This window comes from Xiphophorus couchianus, chromosome 17 (assembly GCF_001444195.1).
Source record: "Xiphophorus couchianus chromosome 17, X_couchianus-1.0, whole genome shotgun sequence".
Taxonomy (NCBI): domain Eukaryota; kingdom Metazoa; phylum Chordata; class Actinopteri; order Cyprinodontiformes; family Poeciliidae; genus Xiphophorus; species Xiphophorus couchianus.
Window position 1 is genome coordinate 7,700,043 of NC_040244.1, and position 22,361 is coordinate 7,722,403.

Here is a 22,361-nt window from a genome sequence, read left to right on the forward strand (position 1 = left end):
ATAAATACAACTGAACTGTTTACAAACCGAAATGTTTGTAAACAGTTCTGACGAAGCTTCAACTGAAATGTTTCAGTTTGTAAAACCCGTAAGATAATTAGCAGGTTTTCATTGCCAAGTTTTTGTTCTTATATTGATTGCCTACATTAAAAAAAGCATTGGTTGTCTGGTCTGAAACACTCCCACCTCTTCGTTGCTCAACACTATCTAGAGTTTATACATCTGAGATGCTCACATCGTCTGCTAACAAAAAGGAAGCGTCGCACTCTGACGAAGCTTCACCTTTCAACTTTTTCCTGTGAGCCGCTCTTCACAACGCTGATGCAGGAGCAGCTCAGGACTCAGCCTCTCTCCAGGCTGCTCAATTTAAAGCTAATTATGTTACAAACCCGTAGCTAATTAGCATAATTAGATGAGAGATGCTACAGCAGGTGTTTTTAGAGTTACACCCGTTTAACAGACATTTGTTGTTGCTTGAATAGATGATTTATGGTTTTTATTACAAGAGGTTTCTTATTAGAGTTTATAAAAATGCTCAGATGTAAATAAAGTTTGATGTTTCATTAAAAACAGTGCTTTATAATACAATAGAACAACACAAATAAAGAAAGGGAATGGAATAACATGACCAATTTCATAAATCATCTTCTCAAAAATGTTTAAAATACAGAAAAACTTTCAAGAACTTGTTAAATTGTGAAGTTTCATTAAAAACAGTGCTTTATATTACAATAAATCGACAGATAAGAGTAACATGACAATTGTCCAGTGACGTGCGGTCAGGGGAGGCAGGTGAGGCAGTGCCTCACCAGCCATCATGGAAAGAAAGAAAATATATAATCATAAAGTAATTTAAATTGTTATATTCATCCGGTGGTTTGTACTAAAAAATATTTATTTTTCACGTAGCTTCACCAATTTCGATTTTTATTTGTTCAAAATCGCTGAATTTTCTTATTTTCCCATTCAAATGCTTGGAAGCGATGCCGGTGAGGCAGCAGCGAGCTCTGCCTCACCTTGGATTGCGCAACCCCTGGCTCTGCGCTGGCTGCTAAGCGGAGAGAGCATGTTGCTGTACGGCGTCAATAAAATGGTTTAAACAAATTTAATATGTGAACTTATTTCCAATAATTTAGCTTATGTATATAATGTACAGTGCTTTTTGTCACCAATTGTGTTTGTGTAACGTGTTTCGTGTAATGAGCGATTATAAACGGCAGAGAACAGGTTCGAGGTGAGGCAGGCAGTTCTCTTGCCTCATGGCAGGGGGCGCTCAAGATCCCAGACGTTCGTCTTGTTCACTCCTCAACAGCCGAGTAAGTGACAGCGAGCTAGGCTAAACGATTCGGGAAGCAAGTCAAGTGCAGCGATAGATTATAATAGAGATAGTGATTTTTTTCCTCTCGCTCATCCCGACTTTCGACATGAATGACTACATTACAACACTAAAAAAGTTTTCTCAAGTGGACTTTCAATCGAAGCAGGTAAGACAGTAATAACATTTATTTTGTTTTGTTTTTTAAGGAAATGTGTGTTTTGTGAGCTACAGTTTGTATGTGTAAGGATGCAGAAGTGAAACAACCTGTAAACTGCTGTCAATCTATGCATCTATTTGCAAATCTGATTCTGATGACGTCAGTGCCTCACCAGCTATGAACCTCACCGCACGTCACTGCAATTGTCTGAATCATTTTCTCAAAAGTGTTTAAAATATTGCAATAAACTTTGAAGAAAAATAGTTTAGAATGAATATTTATGCCTTTACAACTAATACTAAATGACGTCTGGGCATAATAAATCCTAAATATATGTAAGGTTTATGTAAAACGTGGGAAAGTGCCACAAACAAATCATCTTGTATCAAATTGCTTCAAATTACTTATTTATTATTATAACAATGTTTGTTAATGTTAAAATAGTTAGATAATGATTCCTCTTTTAATCATAATTTGGCACTTTTGGCCCTCCATAGAAACAAGCTCTATATTAGAATAATTAGTTGGCTTTAGAAACGTTTACTGTAATATTTCTGATTTAGAAAAAAACCAAAAACTAATAGTTTAACTTTTATAATGTAAACGCATTATTATAATCCTCTAATATAATCCAAATATTAGATTTGAGATCCTGAAGTCTCGCCTCCTCCCGTCTCGGCCGTTACCTGTTGTCTGTGAATGCCCGAACATTCAAAAGCGGCTAATAAAAGTTTCCTGTTTAATCTTGTTGGGAGGGAAATGGACAAAGCAGCATCCTCCGCTGCGCTGGTGATGCATTTAACTCACTACTTCCAGCTGCAGTAATCAGCTCCTCACGAGGAATGAGAATTAGTTCTGTGGGCTTAATCTGAACTGTCTCAGTGCTACTGCACTCCAGAGAGGGAAACTGTCACAATGCCAGCTGGAGGCGTCAGACTGAGCCAGGAGTTTACACGTACAACAAGATAATAAAAAAGCTCTGGCACTTCTGAATGCTATTCATTTCTTTTTTTAGAAGAGGTGTTGAATTTAAGCCAAGGAAATTCAAATTAGCTGGTCAAGGAGCAAGTTGGAAGAAAAACAGCCAATGTTAGTAATTATTTATGCATCACTGTCATGTTGTGGACTTGTAAAAGGTCCATACACAGAGCGGTTCTGAAGAAGGGAATGAATTTTAACAGGAAAACTAAAATCAAAACTGAAGAAACTCAGGACCAGTTAGCATGGAGCTGGCTTACTCAAAACTAACAAGAGGTTTTATATCTGGATTGTTTTGTCCAAAGTAGATGGTTGAAGCAAAAATGCAGTCAACGAAGCAAGATACACAAAAATAAATAATTCTGATTTTAATCCCAGAATTCTGACTTTTGATATCAGAAAAGTAAAATCTGAATTCTGAGAATAAAAGTAAAAATCCTGAGATTAAAGTCAGATTTGTAGAATTGCCACTGTAGGCAGAAAAAAAAAGGAAGAGAAAATTCCAACAAAAGCTCAAATTTTGAGAATCTCAGAAATATTTTAGAAAGTATTTTGGAAGTTTCTGAGATCCAAAAGTCTGAAAATTGTAATAAAAACAAAACCAAACTCAAATTTTGAGATTCATTTCCGAATTTTTCTAGAAAAACGTGGACATTTCTGAGCTCAAAAAGTCTGAAATTTGTAAAAAAAAAAAAAAGATAAAAATAAATAACATTTTGTTTGAGTTTCAAAAGTCAATTTTTTAACTGTTCAAGCTCTGAAATGCTCGTTTTTTCTAGAAAGTTTCTGAGATTAATCTCAGAATTTATTAGTTACTCTTCCGTTATTTCCCTAACACAGCGTTGTAGATTAAAGTTAAAAAGTCAGAATTATTATTTTTCTTTTCAGTGGCCTCTTCCATACTTATGTTTGTGATGGTTGGACAGAAAAGCATTTTTCCTGGTATTCTTTCCAAAGAAATTGTCTATTGGTTTTTTTCACCATGACTTTGGGCGTATTTTCCTCCTTTGCCACATTAATTACTGCACATTGGCAAGAGAAATGTTTTGTAATTTGAGAGTTTGTAAGTCGACTGATGTGTGTGAACTGATTTTAGCAGGGTGGGGTACATTTTTTTTCTCTTGGCCCTAAAATAAAGAGCTGTGTAACACATCAAAGTGTCTCCAGCCAAGACCCCAGATGGTCCCGACTTGGATCAGGCTGTGGCCTTCTGGTGATCATGCAGCTCTTCAGTCTGCACTAATTGAGAGGTGGCTTCTCCAACTTGTGTTTGGAAAACACTAAGCAGGCATAACGAATGACCAGAAACAAGAAAACGGCCCATTTTTAAATATGATTATGGTGGAGAAAGGAGACAGTCATAGGCAGAAAACATGGTTTTCAATTCCTTCAAGTGTTACTTAAACAATGAAGCGGTTTCATTATGTTATTTTAAATTTGAACATAAAGCCTCTTTACCAAAACCGAATCCAGTGGAACACATTACAATTAGAGCAAATTATTCCAACCAAACACATAAAAAGTAATTAATTACCTAAAAATGAACAGAATTTTGTTGCTGATCTGAAATTTTTTAGCAGTTTTGATTTGCCAAAACCAAACTCGGCCTCTTCCAAGGTTTTTTCAACAACTGTAATAACTTAATAACGTTATTCAATACACGTCTGAAACATCCCCATCATTTGCTAATACAGCTCTGGAAAAAATTAAGAAAACTTAAAATGATCAGTTTCTCTGGTTTTACTTGTTATTGGTTTATGTTTGAGTAAAATGAACATTGTTCTTTTATTCTACGAACTAATGATAAACATGTGTTTGAAATTCCATTCAAAAATTTAGTATTTACTTGCAGAAAATGAGAAATAGTCAAAATAACAAAAAAGGTGCAGTCCTTTCAGATCTCAAATAATGCAAAGAAAACAAGTTTATATTCATTTAGAAACAACAATACTAATGTTTTAACTCAGGAAGAGTTCAGAAATCAATATTTAGTGGAATAACTATAACATTTTCTTAATTTTTTTCCAGAGATGTATATTCATTTGTGGATTAATTTGCCTTTATTTCTTTGGATCTGTGCATTACTTCAGTAATTAAACAAGTCATCTGGTTGGCATTTTACATCAGAAATATTTAAACATTAACGTGTATGTTAGTATCTAGTTATAACCATGTAAATTGATGTTAATAGGAAATATTGGGTTGACTGGCTGCCACTAACTTGATTTTGTTTTGGATGAATAACTAATGAATCTGTAAAACCTCACTTTTTACAGGTAGCCCAACTTCAACGTCATAAAACTGCAGCAGCAGATAAATTTAACTGAGCATATTGGACTACAGTTTCAGACATGCGACATGTTTTGAACTGCCAAGAGTAAAAATGCAATCTGCTCATAAAATTTCATCTCTCAGATGGTGACTGGATTTGAGCTTTGGATTTTCAGCCATGGAATATGCTAAAGTTTGGATTCTTGGATCTGATTTGAAAGCAACATCTGCAGGAAGGGAGGGTGCTGAGCTCCAACCTGCCTTCCTCTCTTCTTTCTGCACGCATCTTTGTGACTGTCGAGCAGTCACAAAGCCAGTCCAAATCTCTCCCTTGTTAAAATCTCACACTTCCTCTTCCCTCCTCAATCCCCTCAAAGCTGTGTACTGCGGAGCAAAGTGCCTTGTTAGATCGGATCTGGTGCCGTTTATCCTGTCGTATCCCCCCTACTTACAAAGCCTGGATTACACAATTAAATTCTGCAGTTTTGCATTTCAAAGCTTAAGCCCTTCATCACGGTGCAAACAACACGCAGAATTACAAACATGAACAACACAAAACTTCAGCAATGCCAACAAAATGAGGGTTTGTCAGATGGAAAATGTCTGAAGATGGTTCTTGTTTGGTGTCACAGCTCTTCAGCTAAAAACTTTATCAAGATTTTTCATCGTTCTTACCCTATTAGATCCTCATCCTCAGTTATTGACGATAAATTGATTCGTGCCCCAACTCAGCTAAAGTTGCATTTCCATTCCTCTTTTTAAAAATGGAGACAAAACAGTGGGAAGCAATAAAAGAATAAAATGGAGAGTTTCGTAATAATTCAAGGCTGCCTCTACAGAAGAAGCTTTACTTTATTAACTTTTATTCAATATCAAAGTAGAAAATATATGGCGTGATACATTACATTAATGAAAGAAAAATAAAACCACAAAGCTAATAAAGAAAAGAAAACAGAGGGTATTGTGTTGCAGAGAATGAGTATTAACTGTGTGCGCATATGTATGTTTATGAAAGTGATAAACATTAAAATCAATCCACAGACGGCGGCGTCCATTATTTCTTCCGTAAACAGAGACGAAAATCACGTTAGATATTTTTGGATATTTATGTGAATTACTTCTAGAACAAACTGTTTATGTCATTCAGATACGCGACACTAATGAGAGAGAAAAAGGAAAAAAACTGTTGCAAATTGTTTGCATCTGTTAAACTTGATGGATATGAATTCAATCTGCATATTGAGTTAGTTAGAAAAATAAAGCAGAGTCGCAAAACATACAGAAAAACAGAATAGGATGGTGAATTTCTCCTGGGTTTATTTTTCATTTAATTAATTTCTTTTAAAGTGGTTTCACATAATTTTAACAGCTGTAACTGTCATTTATTTTTGTTATTTTATTATTTCTGGTGAATTAGGCGAAGGTACAGGTCCTGGCATTCTTCCGAATAAAATCAAAACACTTTACATCTGTGATTTTGACAACATGTAAGTTAGCATATCAACCACACCAGCATGTCATATTTGTAAGAGAAATATTTTAATTTTCCATATTTTAGAGCTGAAATTGTGACTTTTGATTATCCAAACAGAATATTAATGATTCGCTGTGACTCATGGGATTTTTTCCCCCCTTTGTTTAATTTTGCCTCCCTCTTTGTATTTGGCAGGAAAAAATGCAACAAAACAAAAGAAAAAAGCAAAATGTTGATTTTATTTCTGCGCCATTTTATATGCTTTTTTGCATAATCTAAATTCTCTCTTCACCACCAGCCAGTCCTGTCCATCTTGGCTGCTCATAACTTATTCTGCGTCTGAGTTTCTTTCTTCCTCCTTCCCCCTGAACACGTTTCTATCTCCCCCTCCAAGCCGTCTTTTATTTTATATTCTGTCAATTTCTGATCCTTTAATCCCTCCTCTTGGCATCGGAATTGTGAGTTTTCCATCCGCAGCCTTCCGCGTCAGTTTCCAATGATAAACACAGACAATGCCTCATCGTAACAAACGTTGACCCAGCCTTGAGGACAGCCGTGTTGGTCAGGATTTTGAGTCTTCTCTTGGTTAATCTGCGTTTCATGATGACGTTTTGGCCACACTGTGACTTTGTGACCATTTGTCCTCTGCCGTCCCACCTCCTCCTGGCCGACCCGTCATGTTTATTGTTCCCGGGACCCGATGGCGATGAATATCCTGTCCCCAGCATCCAGGCACAGGCTCATCTACATGCACATACTCTTGCCGCCGGCGAATGATTTGCAAGCCTGTGCAGCAACTTCCACGAATCCATGCGTGTGTGAATGTTGAATCCGGTGAATAAAGAGAATGCGGCCACCCGGCGGGGTCGTCTGGAGTTTGTTTTTTTTGGGGGTTTTTTCTTCCTTGATACTCCCCGGTGCTCAGAGGAACACTGACCCTGACGGTTTTCTCGCATGCCGGTGCTGCCATTGATCACTTCACACACAGTAAACAAACAACGTCCCCCATCATCCCTTGCAGCGGCGTCGAGCCGACAGACTTCTGGGCTGCGGCAGGAAGCTGGGCTCATAATCATGCGTTACCCGGCAGAGCTTTGCTTTGTACTGATAAAACAGAACCACGGTCTATAAAATAAATCACATGGAGAATATTTATTAAATCTGCAGGTGTTATCGCCAGGGAGTAAAGAACACAGAGCTTCTGAATCCCTGCAGTTTCCTTTGGCAGCAGATGAAAAGAAATGCATTACCTTTAAAAATCAAGCAGTAACTTATTTATTCATACATTATTAAAAAGCTGCTGCGGTCAACGAGGTCGATAATGTTAAATGTTCAGGGTTTTGTATTTCAACTGCATATCGTGAGTGGTTTAAAGAAGTCTTTGGAACGCATTTACTTTCATCCGTTCTTGAGATCCGGCTTGATAAAGTTATCTCTGTGAAAGATGTAAGACTCAGTATGACAGGAAGAGATTTGATTCCTGGAGAAGCTCGCAGTAGGAAAGAGTTTAACTGATAGTTTTTATTTTATCATCTAGGTGTAAAGTCTAAGGAACGCTAAATTCTGTGCCTTTTATTAGGATTTTGTGTTATAGAAAAGTAGAGTGCATTCTAAAAGGGAAAGTAACGGATATAAATATAAGTATTTATGCAAATAAAATTGTAAAAAGTTTAATGTGCATTAGTTTTCAGCCCCCCGAATCAACACTTGGCTCAACCACATGTGTTTTGTTGGATGTTTCTACCCAACTCTGGTCTCGAGACCAAAATGTCTCCAAACTAGTTCATGCAACTCGAGTTAATGGAAATCATCTGAAATGACCAATTTAAGGTTCTCAAATTATGGACTTTAACTGTACTATTTGAAGATTGTGTTTATATATTCCATAAAAGCTCATTTGAAACAAGTTAGCTTTAAATTGGCTAATTTGAAACTAACATGTTTAGTTTCAAATTAAACAGACAGACTGAATGTTCTGTCTGTTGCAGTAGTATGGTTTGAGACTTAATGTTTATTTTGCGATTGTTAATAAATGATTGCTGTGATAAGAGGAGAAAACTATAAATATATTGCTGCACTTGACTGTCTGGCTAGCTCCATGGCTAGCTCGCTGTTACTGTCTCTTACTCTGAAGGTGCCATGAGGCAAGAGAACTGCCTGCCTCACCTTGAATCTGTTTTCTGCCGTTTCTCATCGCTCCTCAGCACACGAAACACGTTACACACACAGTTGGTGACAAAAAGCACCGTACATTATATACATAAGCTAAATTATGGAAAATCAGTTAATATATTAAATGTTTTTTAATCATTTTATTGGCGACATACAGACAGGAGGAACATGCTCCCGTAGAATAGCAGCCAGTGCAGTTAGCGAGAGGTTGCGCAATCCAAGGTGAGGCTCAACTCGCTGCTGCCTCACCGGCTTCGCTTCCGAGTATTTGAATGGGAAAATGCAAAAATTCAGCGATTTTGAAGAAAAAAATAATCAGAATTGCTTAAGCTAAATGAAAAATAGGTACTTTATAGTACAATCCACAGGGTGAAAATAGCAATATAAATGATTTTATCATTATATAGTATTTTTCCATGATGGCAGGGAGAATACAAAGGTTCCAGCTGGAACAAAGTGTGACTAATTGCGTTAAAGATTTTAACTCATAAAAATAAGTGCAATTGATGAATCAACATTACAAGTTAAAATCCTGGACCTAATTAACAAGAAGTATGGATTTGGCATATTTTTACAGTTTAGAGGCTAGAAATTAAAGATATGCTTATGGCACAGAGTATTGACAAGAAGGCTGCAGCTCATCTGCTGAATCCATCTCTTTATCCACACAATCACAAAAGGCTGACATGATCTCAACTGCTCTGCATTCATTAGCTGGATAATGAAGTCCAACTGAAATCATTTGAAGATAACAAGCTTTAACATTCGTTTATTGGCAGGAAACCTTTCAAAGCATTTGGTTTTAGCTCACTCCTTTGGGATGGATGGCTGCGGCGCTGACCTCACAACTTCTCTTGCGCTTCCTGTTGTTGATGCAACTACGAGTCATTGATTCAAGCCCCACCACCTGCAGGTAGGCAAACTCATTCCTGATGACACCAGACTTTATCTAACACATAAATATTTAAGTGAGCTGAACACAAAGGCAGAAACTCCAATGACAGCTCCATCTTCAGGCCCCTGGCACCCCCAAGGATAAATTACCTCTGAAGGCAAACTTTCTCAAAGATTGTGGGAACTACAGATAAACAAAACAATCTATAATTAAAGCATCTGCACCGTAATTAAAACTTGTGCTATCGGTTTACGATGCTTTTATATTATTTAAAAAAAAGAAAGAGCCACATTGTGATTTTTGTTGCTTTACTCCTGGTGAGATTAAAAATAGTTTCTGTATTTTTCGCTGCTTCGTGATTGCAAGCGAGGTGACAGTGTTCTTTTTGCACGCCTAATTGCTCCCTGGGTTGCTTCCTACCTCTCCTCACAGCGATGTCTCCCGTGATAAAGACGGATCAGCCTTGACGAGAGGGACCAGCCGCTCCGCCGTTTTCACTCTCGACTCTTCCGCGTTTGACAACGTAATTACGAAAGACAAGGAGCTGTGCAATTAAAAGGCAGCGGTTGTTGACAGGAGGAGCTTTAATAGGAGCGGCGCAGCAAAGACGAGACTCAACAGGGGGGTTCTCAGAGAGGAGGCGTCCCAATGTTTCGACTGATCTGGCAGGTACCAGGTGGACTCAGGAGAAACTTTACAAAAAAAGAAAAGAAAAAGAAAAATCAAGACACTTGATGTTTTGATGCTCTTTCCTGTGATCTATGCTAGTCTGCAAACACATTGGCTTCAATGTGGGTGTTATCAGTTGTTTGTCATGGCAGGTTGATAAATATTTTCCCATTGTTTATTACATTATATATAACCGAGGATTACAGTGGATTATGGTGCGGTTAATGAACTTAATGAGTTTGCATCGTGACTCATAAAGCATCTTCTAAATTGATTTTAGAGGTTAATAAACAGACTTCTGTGTTTATTGGTTATTTAATCTTTGTTGAAAATGAGATATGCATAATTTATGTTGGGAATTCAGTGCTGTTCTTCATCGGGCGACTTCATCAGGTAGAGACGCTTGTTTTGAGTTTGCTGCTGCAGAGATGCTACTCACTGTCATTCTAGATTTATGTAAAAAAAGAAACTAACAGCAGAAATCATGTTTCCATTAAGATATTTATGTTTTCATGGAAGTTTTACTTTTCAAACTCAAATTTTCTTTTTTCTTTGTTGAGAAATGTTAAAAAAAAAATTGGCAGACATTTATTCTTTTTATTATTTACAATAGCCCCAACATGCTGTCCTAGTAACTCAGCCATTGTGCTAAACATATAAATATACACCTTTGTATTATTTTAATATGTCACCCTCTGGGTGAGTTTGTTTTGGTGCCCCCTAGTGGCCAAAAGCATCATCAAAATAAAATAAAATATAGTTCATCTAAAACGATGACACTGTGTTGCATGCAAAAGCTGAGATGACTAAGCTACCAGCAGGCAGACATGTCCATTGTGTGCTTACATAAGGACACACAGATATATGCAACACACACTGGAGTGTATACTTTCAAATCAGTGAGTGTGTACAACTCTTACCTGCAATATGTATAAAGTCTGAGTAATTATTGCCCTGGCTCTGTTTTTATACTAATGTGTTCATGTCCTGCATAAATTCCAACCACAAATTTGTCCCGTTAATGAAGAAAAAATGACTAAGTTGTGCCTGCACACCTTGTTAGACGAATAAAATGACTTCAGCTTCCACTGGGTAATCTGGCTTTCTTTCCACAGGAGCTCTCTATCACTAGTAATCAATAACCGTCAACCCACTGAGAGTGCTTCGAGTTTCAGCCATCCCAAAGTTTTCATTGTTCTGCCAACTACAGATTACACCTTAGATCCACGCCTCTACCAGTTCACCCACTGAACACATGAATAATATTCCATCAGTCAGTGCATCAGTCAGCACTGACTGATGCATGATTTTAATCTCATTTCATGATTGTGCTTCCTTGTTTATCTGCAGCTTTTTGAGACACAATAATTATTGTTTGATTTTGAAAAGACAAAACAAAAAAAAAGCAATGATGACGCTTTGGGTTGCGAACACATCCAGAAATGAAATGCCAGCGAATATATCAGTCATTTTTATGTCAATAAAAAGCATTCTTTGAGCTCGTTTGCTGCTGTCAACGGTCTTTTATTTTGAATGTCTGTCATGGCTTTTCAAATTCAAACAACAATAAAATAAGAAAAAAGTAACAAGAAAAACACGCAGCCTTTCCCAAAATTAATCTCTGTGATTGATGTGTATTTTTCCACCATCTGATGACTCAGTGAGTCCAGACTGATGTCTGGAAGAAAATAAATGCTGAAATTGAAAAGTTTCCAGAAGCGATGATAAAAAAGCAATCTATGACCTGCTCAGTGTGAACCTAATGGGAGCTGTCAGAGAGGTGAAGTCGGTCGGCTTCAGAGTACAAAGAAGTAATTGGAAATGATGAAACGTCAAACAGAAACAAGCATATGCATAAATAAGATAAAGTCACTCACTGACTTTCTTACATTTGACCCAAACTTATTTAGTCTGGTCTTAGGTTGCAGCTGTTTTTCATGTGCAAGATTGACTCGGCTGTGCCTTATTTTAACTGTTTTTATTCATTTTTTACACTCTGAAGGTTCAATGTGCATAAACACACAAATGTGGTGCTTCCAGTTCATTATTTAGGCCAGAAGGTTGACGCACGAATTTAGGGATTGAACAATGAAAGTCACACTTTTGTTTTTTAAAACATTCACATATAAAGTAGATATTGAAATTGTGTTTGCTGAGGAAGATGCTTTTGATCAGGTTAATCAGACCCATTAGGTAAATAATCAGCATCACTTTTTCACCTTTTATCAAGCTGCAGTTACATACTTTAATGTACTTTATATGGATTTTTATGTAAAAACCAACACAAAGTGGTGCATAATTATGAAGTGTAACAAAAATGATACATATTTTCATGAAAAATACACTGATTAGTGCAGGGCTAGTTTTGAATTCAGATCCATTTGCTCTTAAATTCAGTTTCCAAATAAGAACGGCTACACAATGTCTGTAGTTGGGCGAAGCTAGTAGAGTAACGACTTTCTGCTACATGGAAACTGAAAGGTTGTTCTACAAAGAAGTACATAATGCACTTTTCATATTTTTATCTGTAAAAAAATATGCACTACTTTGTGATGTTCTTTCACATTAATTCCATATAAAAGTTCTTACATTTTTAGTATTTTACAGAACAAAAATTTGACTTTACCACAACGGCAGGGTAAGCTGAATTCATACTGTTCCCCCTCTGGCAGGACTGCCTGCATGTCTTGTGGCTCAAACATTTCCTCTGAAGTTTGTCTGGGGATTGTTTCCTGCAACCAAGAAAACAGATTCAAGACACTGTAAACAAGGAAAGCTCCACATTATAACTAGCAGGTGTAAACAGAGTAACTCCAGCAGGTCAACTTCACTCCACATTCCTTCAACTGCATCTTCTAAAATGAGCATCACTACAAATAGAGCCCAGTTCAATCCCAGCCGATACCACCAGCGTGCTTTATCAGGGTTTCCCAAAATTAATTTCTGTATTATAAGCCTGGCAGGCCACCAGGCTTTACTTGTGCTCCCACCAGGCAAAGCATTGCTTTTATTATTTTAAGTCTTTTTAAAATTCTTGCATTTTTAAGACTTCATAGATGTGTACATGTATCAATCTTCCAATCTTTCAATAACACATAATTCTCAAGTGATGTGTTCAAATTTCCTGTCAACTTTAAACATTTTTTAACTCAAAAACACGACGAGCTGCTGGATGAATGACTGCCCTAACACAGGGCGTAGCAAGTTTTCTGAGGGAAACCTTGTTTATGCTGGTCAATCTTTACTAAAAGACCATTAACTTAGATGTTTAAAACTCCTTCACTTTTCCATCATATTTATCCTAATTTCTATGGACAATTTAGAAATTATTTAGACATATTTTCAATCCAAAAATGTTTGCTTGTTTGTTACTTTTTCCACAGCAAAAACTCAAATGTCATGACAGCTGTGTAGGTGTTTACACGCCTTGCAACCACCAAGTGACTCAAGCCACTTATTGAATCACATAAACTGTCTGGTTATTCGACATTCCATGTGTGAATCATAATACCATGTAAGAGTTTCACTGCAAAGACATGGTGCTAAGTAAACGGACAAATTACCAAGAGTTGGGCAAAATGACAATGAATTAAACATTAAAACATGTTTAGATGCTGTTTGTTTTTCCAGCCTACCTCCCATTGGTAATTGCTTTCTAACCACTGCAATTTAACACAATTTTCAGGCCTCCCAGGAGATGCCATTTCTTCATTTAGTCATTTGAAATTCTATTTTTAAACACACATCCTGCCCCTCTCCCCGCTGATGTCTCTCCCCTTGCCTGAAGTTATCTCGTTTTAAAGAACGGAGGAGTGATCGCATGCAGAAGATTGAAGCCAGTTTCCATTTCCGTTGAAGGGGCTCGTGGTCTTTGAAGCAAGGAGAAGGAAGAGAAATGCGTCTTTGTACCATGCACTCCAGCAAATTAAAAAGTCAGACGTTGGCGCTGTGGTATGTTTGAAGTCTTTTTTTTTTTTTAGCGTGGGCATGATGGTGGGAAATATTGTAAAGATCAGATGCAAGTCTGCAATGCTACACTGTTCAACCCTTCCAAACAAGACAGATTTGTTTGCTTCCAAACTAACATAACTTATTCTAAATATCAATACTACATTGCTATCAGTATCAGTTCACTGATACTTGCGTGGTAAGACTCACACTTTTTGTGTCAGATTCCCTCTTGAATTTGTTTTACGTGCTGTAATTTCTCAGCTTTATCTCAATTTGCTCTCAAATTATATATTTTTCCACTGTATTTAGGAAAAACGCACAAAAATCATGTATAAACTTTGTCCTACCAAAAAAACACCTAAAGATCAGATGTTTGGTGATATAATAAAAACTTTAAAATATCGCTATCAGTATTGGTATTGTTGATACAGGCTCTGAATTTACTTGGTCTTGGATCGATACGAAAATATGCAGAATCACACACTTTTACTAGTTAGCAGGTTAACTAACGCTCGACTTTTAGGTAAATGTATTTAGAGATCAAATTCTGTAAAGATTGAGATCTGTCTTAAACTTTCTCTAGTTGTGTACTTATCTGTATTTGCTGAACTTCAAATTATTTGGAATATGATTTATAACCGGTGCCAGATTGATGAACAGCAACAATTGCTTATTTTAAGGTCATTGCTAATCTCTTGCCATCTTGGCATTGTGTTAATGGGAAACTGTATGTTAATCAGTTTTTATAAAGGTGGTTGCACTCTCTGATGATCGGACAGAAAAGTGTGTTTATTAAACTCAACCTGGCTGCTTTTTCCCTCTTAAATCTCGCAGAAACAGCAGGACTGGACTCCTTCTGCCCGTATCTCTCAACCGGCTTTGTACTTGCAGGTATCAGGTGTTTTTTAAATCCAGTCCAATCAAAATCCAATCTTTAGGGGCATTGACTCATTAGGTGTGAGGACCGTGACCATCAGTGGAGTTAATTGTTCATCACTGCATCTTCTTTCAAAGCTGTATTTAAATGACAAAATTGGACATGGTCAAAAAAGTCTGCATGCTTTCTAAAATGATTTCTGAGCGTGAGGTTGGCTGTTTTCGCTCACAATGCTCTGCGCCGCTGAGGAACCACTCAGAGAATCACAGCATGAGACTAATCGCAGTTTCTGGTGAGTCAACATCTGGGAGATGAATCAAACATTTAAAAGAAAAAAAGTTGCAGAATGGCAAAAAGTTACATTTTATTGATCCCTTGAAAACAAATTAAAAAGTTATTTCATATCAAGATTTGATGCTCACAGGAGGCGTTTTTCAGGAAGAATAGCACAAACTGAAGGCTACAATGCATGAAATTTGAAAGTATCTTAAATGTACTTGTTTTCTAACATTTTGAAGTGAAATGCATGTCATCCAGGAAAGAGTTCATTTTAAATTTACAACTCATTACAGAAACAAATGTAAGGCAGAGCTATTAAAGCTGCAGACACCCCAGGCGGCTGCAATGTCTTTCCAGGAAGTGAAGCAATATTACTTTAGCTATAACATTAAGCTATCAAAAAGAAGATGAGGAGGAATGTGATTTCTTAAAACAAAACTTAGGAATGCAGTTACCGTGGTAACCCCAGACACTGATAAAAAGATTAGAACAAGGTTTCCGTCTCTGATGAGAAATTTACTCTGAATATCCGTACTATTAAATGCGAGTATAGCTGATATGTGAATATATTAATAAAAATGTCCAAAGACATCGGAAAAGATAATAAAACCACCATAATGAAGAGGAAAAACAGCAAAAGTTAAATCTAGCACTTATGAGAACAATCTATTCACAGAGAAACAGCTTGAAATGAAATTATTAATGTCTGCGAGAAAATTTAGAGGCAGTTTTAATTTTTATTTGTCATCCATGTTGCAGCACATCCTTGATGCCCAAGTTTACTTGTTTACCTTCTGAGACTTTTGCATTTGGTGCAGTTTAATTTCTCCTTCAAACTCAATTCAACTAAAAATAAAAAGTAATTTCAGAGCACTTTACTTCACAGGTTCATTTCCAATTGAGTTATATTCAATCAATTCATTTCAGTCATACACATTCTGGTTAATAACTGGGTCCAATCTGATCCAATTAGAATGCAATTCCAAAGAATAAAACCATAACAAAGAAGTTTGTGCGTCACACACTCAATATTTCCACACATGCCTCATGAGTTTAGCTAGAGAAGTTACCAAGCAAACTTCTGAAAAGTTTTGTCTAATTTGAAACGCAGCCATTAAAAAGCGATTAGTGGGTTTACGAGGCACCTGCCGCTCACTGGCAACACTCTTAAGCCTGGTGATGACAACAGGAACCAAACAATCCAAAACAATGTAATTAAAAATCACAGTTCCTTTCAAACATGAAATGTTCAGATTGACTGGCCAAAAAAATTCACTTTACTGCCGACAGTTAGTGGGCAATAAAACAGCTGACCGGACTTTAACTGCAAAGCTAAACAGTTATTTTATGCAGCTCATAAATGCATGTTTGGATGTTTAGAGGTCTTTTTTTTGCCAATAGAGTGAACATCTATTCATCTGAAATAATACTTGAGTTGTTTTACCCTGAAACCTGAAGGAAGAGCTTGGTACAAAAACAAAAAAAAAAAAGAGGAGGAAATATCTGCACAGGGACTCCCACTGCTGTCGCTTTGCACAAGGATTACTGGAGCGAGTAAACATGTTACTCCCTCCTTAGGGCTAACATTGTAATTTCAGGACAAAAGAATTAGAGGGTTCCCTCTAATTTAACTGGAATGTACAATAGGTGGAAGAAATGCAAACAAACATAATCAGTTCTGCTGAAAAGCTTTCGATGAATAAATAACCAGCTGCCAGCGCCTGCAGTGCCTTGGTAAAGTATTTTCAGGATTTTTTCACTTTACCTCCAAAAATCACAATGTATTTTGTTGACATTTTATGCAAAGGTACTGTAAAGAAGAAAAAATACAATACACTGTAAAAGTTATAAAAGCATAATGATGGGTAAATATTATCCAGTTGAACCAATTGCCTTGAAATGTCAATTTATATGCAACTATAGTACAAAACTGAAAATGATTGACAGATTGACCACAGTGCTAGCTACTGTAGCTTGTTCTTGTTAAGAAATAATGATTATTTTGGTGCTTAATACAGTTAATCTTACGACATGTGTAAAGGTATAGCCAAAACTCTTAATTGGAACAGTTTTCTGTTGAGCATGTGGGAGCTGAAATAGCAGACATTTAAACAAGCAGGGCCCTTTGCCTCCCCCACACACAAAGCAATAAAATTTACATTCCGAGGGGGGAAGAGACTTTTTGGCGCCAGGGATCTCCCCGTACCAGACACAGATGAACACGAAGTGGTCCGCCCTTTTGCTTAGACAAAAACCAGACACCTTTGCCATAAATGAGGGGAGTTTCCAAGTTCCTCTGAGGGCAGAGGGAGTTTCTAATTGGTCAAAGAACGGAACGCCTTGACTGCATATATTAAATAGGGAAACACCTCTTTAGTTTATAAATTCCAGGTCAGCGCAGAGAGAGAGAGAGAGCGGCCGCTATTTTTGCCTTTTTTGTCTTTGTTTTATGTTTGTCTGTCTTCCCCTTGTGTGTGTTTTTATTTTTATGAGAAAATGCATATCTCTGTACCTCTGCAGCTTTGTTGTTCATTGCTTAGTATGAGATTAAACTCTGTGATCTGTGACGTCAACACGCTTTGTTGTTGTTTCGTTTTAGCAGCACGCCGTCGCTGCACGTCGCCCACGGAGAACGTCACTCGCCAAGGACTCGGAAGAGAAAAGAGGAAAGAGCCAAAACGTTTTATCCAAAGCTAGCATTAAATTACCTCTTTTTTTAATATTCTGTACTCAACATAAATATGGAGAGATTATAGGCAATAACCTAGAAAATAAAATATTCAAAATAATTACTTTCCATCTATCAGATAGATTTCAGTACAACTCTGCTGGCCAATTTGAGTGTGAAATCAAACACACTCAAATCTGATAAATGGATAAGATTTGAGTGTGAAACTCCACTTCTGAGACGTTTTGTGGTTATAGCTGGTAGCAGTTAACCGTGTCTGGAAAATTCCCATGCATCCCTACAAGAAATAACCAAGCAGTTTTGTCTTTGCTGAGCTGAGACCCAAAGAGGTTATAGTTTTGATGTTCCCAAATTTGCAATTTTCATCTTGTTTCACTCGCTGCATTTCCTGAAAGCCAAATGAAGCCCACACTCAGGCAAACTCTCCATATGCAGCTGCCAGGGATTTCTGATCAGTAAGCCTTGATAATAATCCCCTTCTCTGATTTCCATAATGAGTCAACCGGCAGCTAAATTGTGTTATTCTGCTCCTTTCATCTTGCGGTGCAGAATTTTAATCCATTTCCAGTCTCAATATGTGATGCTCCATCAGTGTCCTTACAGAGTCATTAAACTTTTATGGCATCCCTTGAAAACTGCCCCTTGTACGTTGAAGTGAAACGGAAAGATGCCCCCAGTCAGGGATGGACTTTCTGTAGCGAGTAAATATTTTATGGCATAAAGCAGACTTTATGTCTGTTCATAAACTTTCAAATGTTACCAGCTGCTCTTTGTAAATTCATAACAAACTCCAGTCATGTGTTTTTGAGGCATAAAGATTTAAATGATGTTTGAAAAAGGCATTTATTGAACCCCACCTTCCAGGGAGACATTATGCAACGTCTGAATGAAACGTTTTTAGATGTTTGAGTCATAAAAATGCTCTTACAAAAATTACACAAGCATGTAATTTATCACTAACAAAGAACATTATGAGGAAATATTGAGGACATCGTTCTAAAAGTTAAAGTTTGGGGACAAATGGAGAGTGACTTTTTGCATTGCTAAGTTAGCTACAAAGAATAAAAACGTGATGTTTTGTAGTGACCACCACAAAGACTTGATGTCAGTCCCACAAAACCTGTGTAGGCAGACGTGTATATGAGTGTTGGGTTCATAAAATTTGTTTTTGACAATCCAAATGTAATGTACTGAGAACCAGAAACCATGAGCATCCTGCAGATCATAGATCATGCAGATCAACACAAAATACGTCAGACTAAACTTAGAATTGCCCACTGAAGACTTTCAATTTTACCTAGACTGAGACTTAAGTCTAAACTGTTTTTATCTCATAACAAGGGAAGGAAAACTGTTTTACTGTGAAATATTGAGCTTGATTAATAAGCAGATTATTTTGGGACGGTCATAATAATCTATTAGTATTTTTAAGAAGCTTTTCCAACAACCAATCAGAGCTTAACTTACAGTCAGAGAAGCAGAGCGGTCAGATAAATGGCTAAATGAACATCCCACGACCTAATAGCTGCCAGCCAGATGATGAAGTGCTCTTCCTTCATCGTTCTTCACTCATCCTCCACCTTCTTCCAAGAAGAAAAAATGGGATAAATGAAACCCCGGTATTTACCAACAGAATAACCATGATAAACCTCACTCTGCTGACTGTTTAATCACCTGATCAATGATGTGACATACAGCCTGTCTTAGACTGCTGGACGACGCACCGCCATTCCCGCTGATTAAGCTGCTCCCTGTCACCACCCTGGAGGCAGTTGGAGGTTATAAACATCATGATAAAAAGACTAATCAAGGTGTTGAACATATGCTCACATTTCACAAGAGTTCTCCAGAGCAGCGGTCTTCTTTACCCCAAGAAGTGCATCTGTAACTAACTACTATTGTGCTCCCTGCGTTGGCTCCTAATGAGACAACGCTCTGCCTCTGAGGCCACCGCAGTCCTCGGTGATTAAGCCCCTCAAAGTTCTCGCCGTCATATCATTAAAACCACTCTCTTTTTTATTATTTTTCTTTCTTCTAGAGCATTTTCTGTCTCATTTTCACACACATACATCAGAAGTTGCCATTAAAGCAAAAGAACACAAACGGTGCCTGACTGATACTGAAAAGCTAAGAGAGAGACGAGACATTGGGAGCGTCAGCATGCTTGGCTTTTATAATACAGACATTAAAGGCGGAGATGTACTGTCATCAGCTGGTAAGCAGGGAGACGCTCATATTTCATGGCAGAAGGAATCAGTCAAAGCGAGTCGCGCCATTACAGACACCTTCTCTGGCCGAGAGCTCTTTGGACTATTAGTCACTCAGTTCGCTCTATCAATGTGCCACAGCCAGACAAACAGTGCCTTGAGAATAAATGAATCAATAAAAAAGAAAAAAAAAAGGCAAAGATCTTTCTAAGATTTCTCAGAACCACGGGCAACAAGGTTACTCTGGCTTCATCTGAGCACTGCTGAGGGTATGGTGTCCTCATTCATTGTGACAAAGAGGAATGGCTAATAGAAGCCCTTCCCAAGTCTTTGTGAAAAATTGAGGGGGCGAACTTACAAACCTTCCCGAATACTTTTTAGTTTATCCAAGTTGCTTTAATTGATTTAGGTGCCTTAGAAAATTGAGGCCACTAAGTGTTTCCCACTTATTTTGGTAGTATAGTGCCACTATTTTCCATCTAAAACTAAACAAATGCAAAAAGTAGGACATGCCTATCAAATTGACTCACTTTAAAATTCCACAGTTATTGCTGGTTTACTTTTGTTTCAAGGCTGGTGGCAATTCTTAAAGTTTTATTTCCTCAAGTGCCTTTCTGTAGTTGCTGTACTTTCAAGTCATAATCTACATTTTCCATTGACCATTTAAATGCGCAAATTGGAATTATGAAAATGAATGTGCTTAACGGAAACATAACAATTTCAAAGAGAATTGTGCTTTTCGATAAAGTTTTTGTTTTTGAGCCGTTTCAAATTCTGTATTTCACCAAACTGCAATGGAAACTTTTTTTTTTTCATCACGCCAGCAGCAAATTTATTAACAGGCAACAGCCTCTTTAGATGATGCACAGCTGGCTTCACCAGAGGTCTCATAGCATAGCAAACTTCATCAAAATTTGAGTTTGTCATTTGAAAGTGTTCTTTAAAACTACAATTTCAACAAATTGCCACACATACACGTAGCTGCTCCCATGTTTCAGAAGTTTGTTGCCCCAACGCCATCAGAAGTGTTTATATCTATGATTTTTAATGACTTGTAGTATGTGATGGTAAAACAAATATCCAGTCCAAGTCGGGTTAAATCTACAGCCAATTTCACATCTCAGTATTGATAAAAACATGTTGCGTGAATCAAGCTTGCCAGAATCACTAACCAAGACACAAAATAACGTGCTGCATTACCATCCAGAAACACTCAGCACTACCCCACAGCGTTACGTTCAGAATCCTTACAATTGTAAACTTTTTTACTTTTACAGCAATTTCTGAAGGATAGCAAAATTACTGGATTTTGATTTGTTTTCTAGCAAAATTATACCACTTGGAGATGGTATTTCAATGACCATCACGCCGCCATTTGAAGAGTTATAACTGAAATAACAGTAGACTTAATGCACTGACTGAAGTAAACAATCTATTTAATGTCAATATAATTTCCCAACATAGATGTCTTCAAATACACCCATACCTGTCAAATTTTGGATTTGAGAATATAGAAAATGTCTCTGTCCAATGCTACTGTCAGAGGAAGGGGAAAGTAAAACTAAGAGCCGTGGAGGGAGAAGAGGATATTTATAGGAAAATACTAAAAGGAGAGCAGGGTGGGAAAGGGGTGTAAGAACTGTAGTTTACTTCCATCTGAGATCCTGGTCTTGCGGGTTTTGCATGTTTCACTCCGTTTGTAGTTGGATATTTCATGATTGATGTACCCAAAAGAAATTGCTCACAGGAGCATATCTGCTTTGAGCGTTTTTCGTTTTTTCCCCCAGTTGTTATTTTAAAATCTTGTTAATTTGATTGGTTGTGCTGCAGCTTGCGCACCCCTACGTACGGAGTGTGAAAAACCAGAAGGACGGTCTGCGCCTCTTAATACGGAAATGAGTGAAATGAATTAATGGGGCCACTTTATAAATAATGTGTTTTAAACTTTTGACTTGAGTAAAATATCAAGTCTTTTCAAGGAAAGAGCTTCAAGTCAACTCAAGTCCCAAGTCAATGGTGTGAAAGTCAAAGTCAAGTCCGAGTCTTTGAGCATTTTTTCAAGTCAAGTCTCATATCTAATTTTAAAGACTCGAGTCCAAGTCATGTGACTCGAGTCAAAGTCATGTGACTCGAGTCCCCACCTCTGGAATTTAACTAGCTCACAAAAATTGACAAGGTCCGCTAGCATTAGCTTTCAGAAATATGTCTGTTTTGTACACAATACTGTTCAAATTGCATAACGTGACTCACTAGCTGACACTCGATTTAATAACATCTTCAACTCTTAAATGGAACGAATATAAATGCATCAAAACACATATTTACTGACCCGTGGTGTAGAAATGACGAGACACGCTTCCCTTAGCGTCTAACAGGAAGATTTTCTTCTTCTTCTGTGTGGCCAACCTTCTACATGCCACCAAC

The 22,361-nt window shown here is 37.3% G+C and overlaps 1 protein-coding gene across 1 annotated transcript in view; it reads right to left on the reverse strand.

The window, feature by feature from the left end:
* Positions 1-22,361, reverse strand: part of fam180a (family with sequence similarity 180 member A) — a 35,757-nt gene extending 13,396 nt beyond the window's left edge. The window contains exons 1-4 of the mRNA XM_028043685.1: positions 22,267-22,361; positions 19,405-19,492; positions 19,198-19,313; positions 12,561-12,666 (exon numbers count right to left, since the gene is read on the reverse strand). The gene's annotated coding sequence lies outside the window, so the exon portion shown is untranslated. The remainder of the gene's footprint in view (positions 1-12,560; positions 12,667-19,197; positions 19,314-19,404; positions 19,493-22,266) is intronic.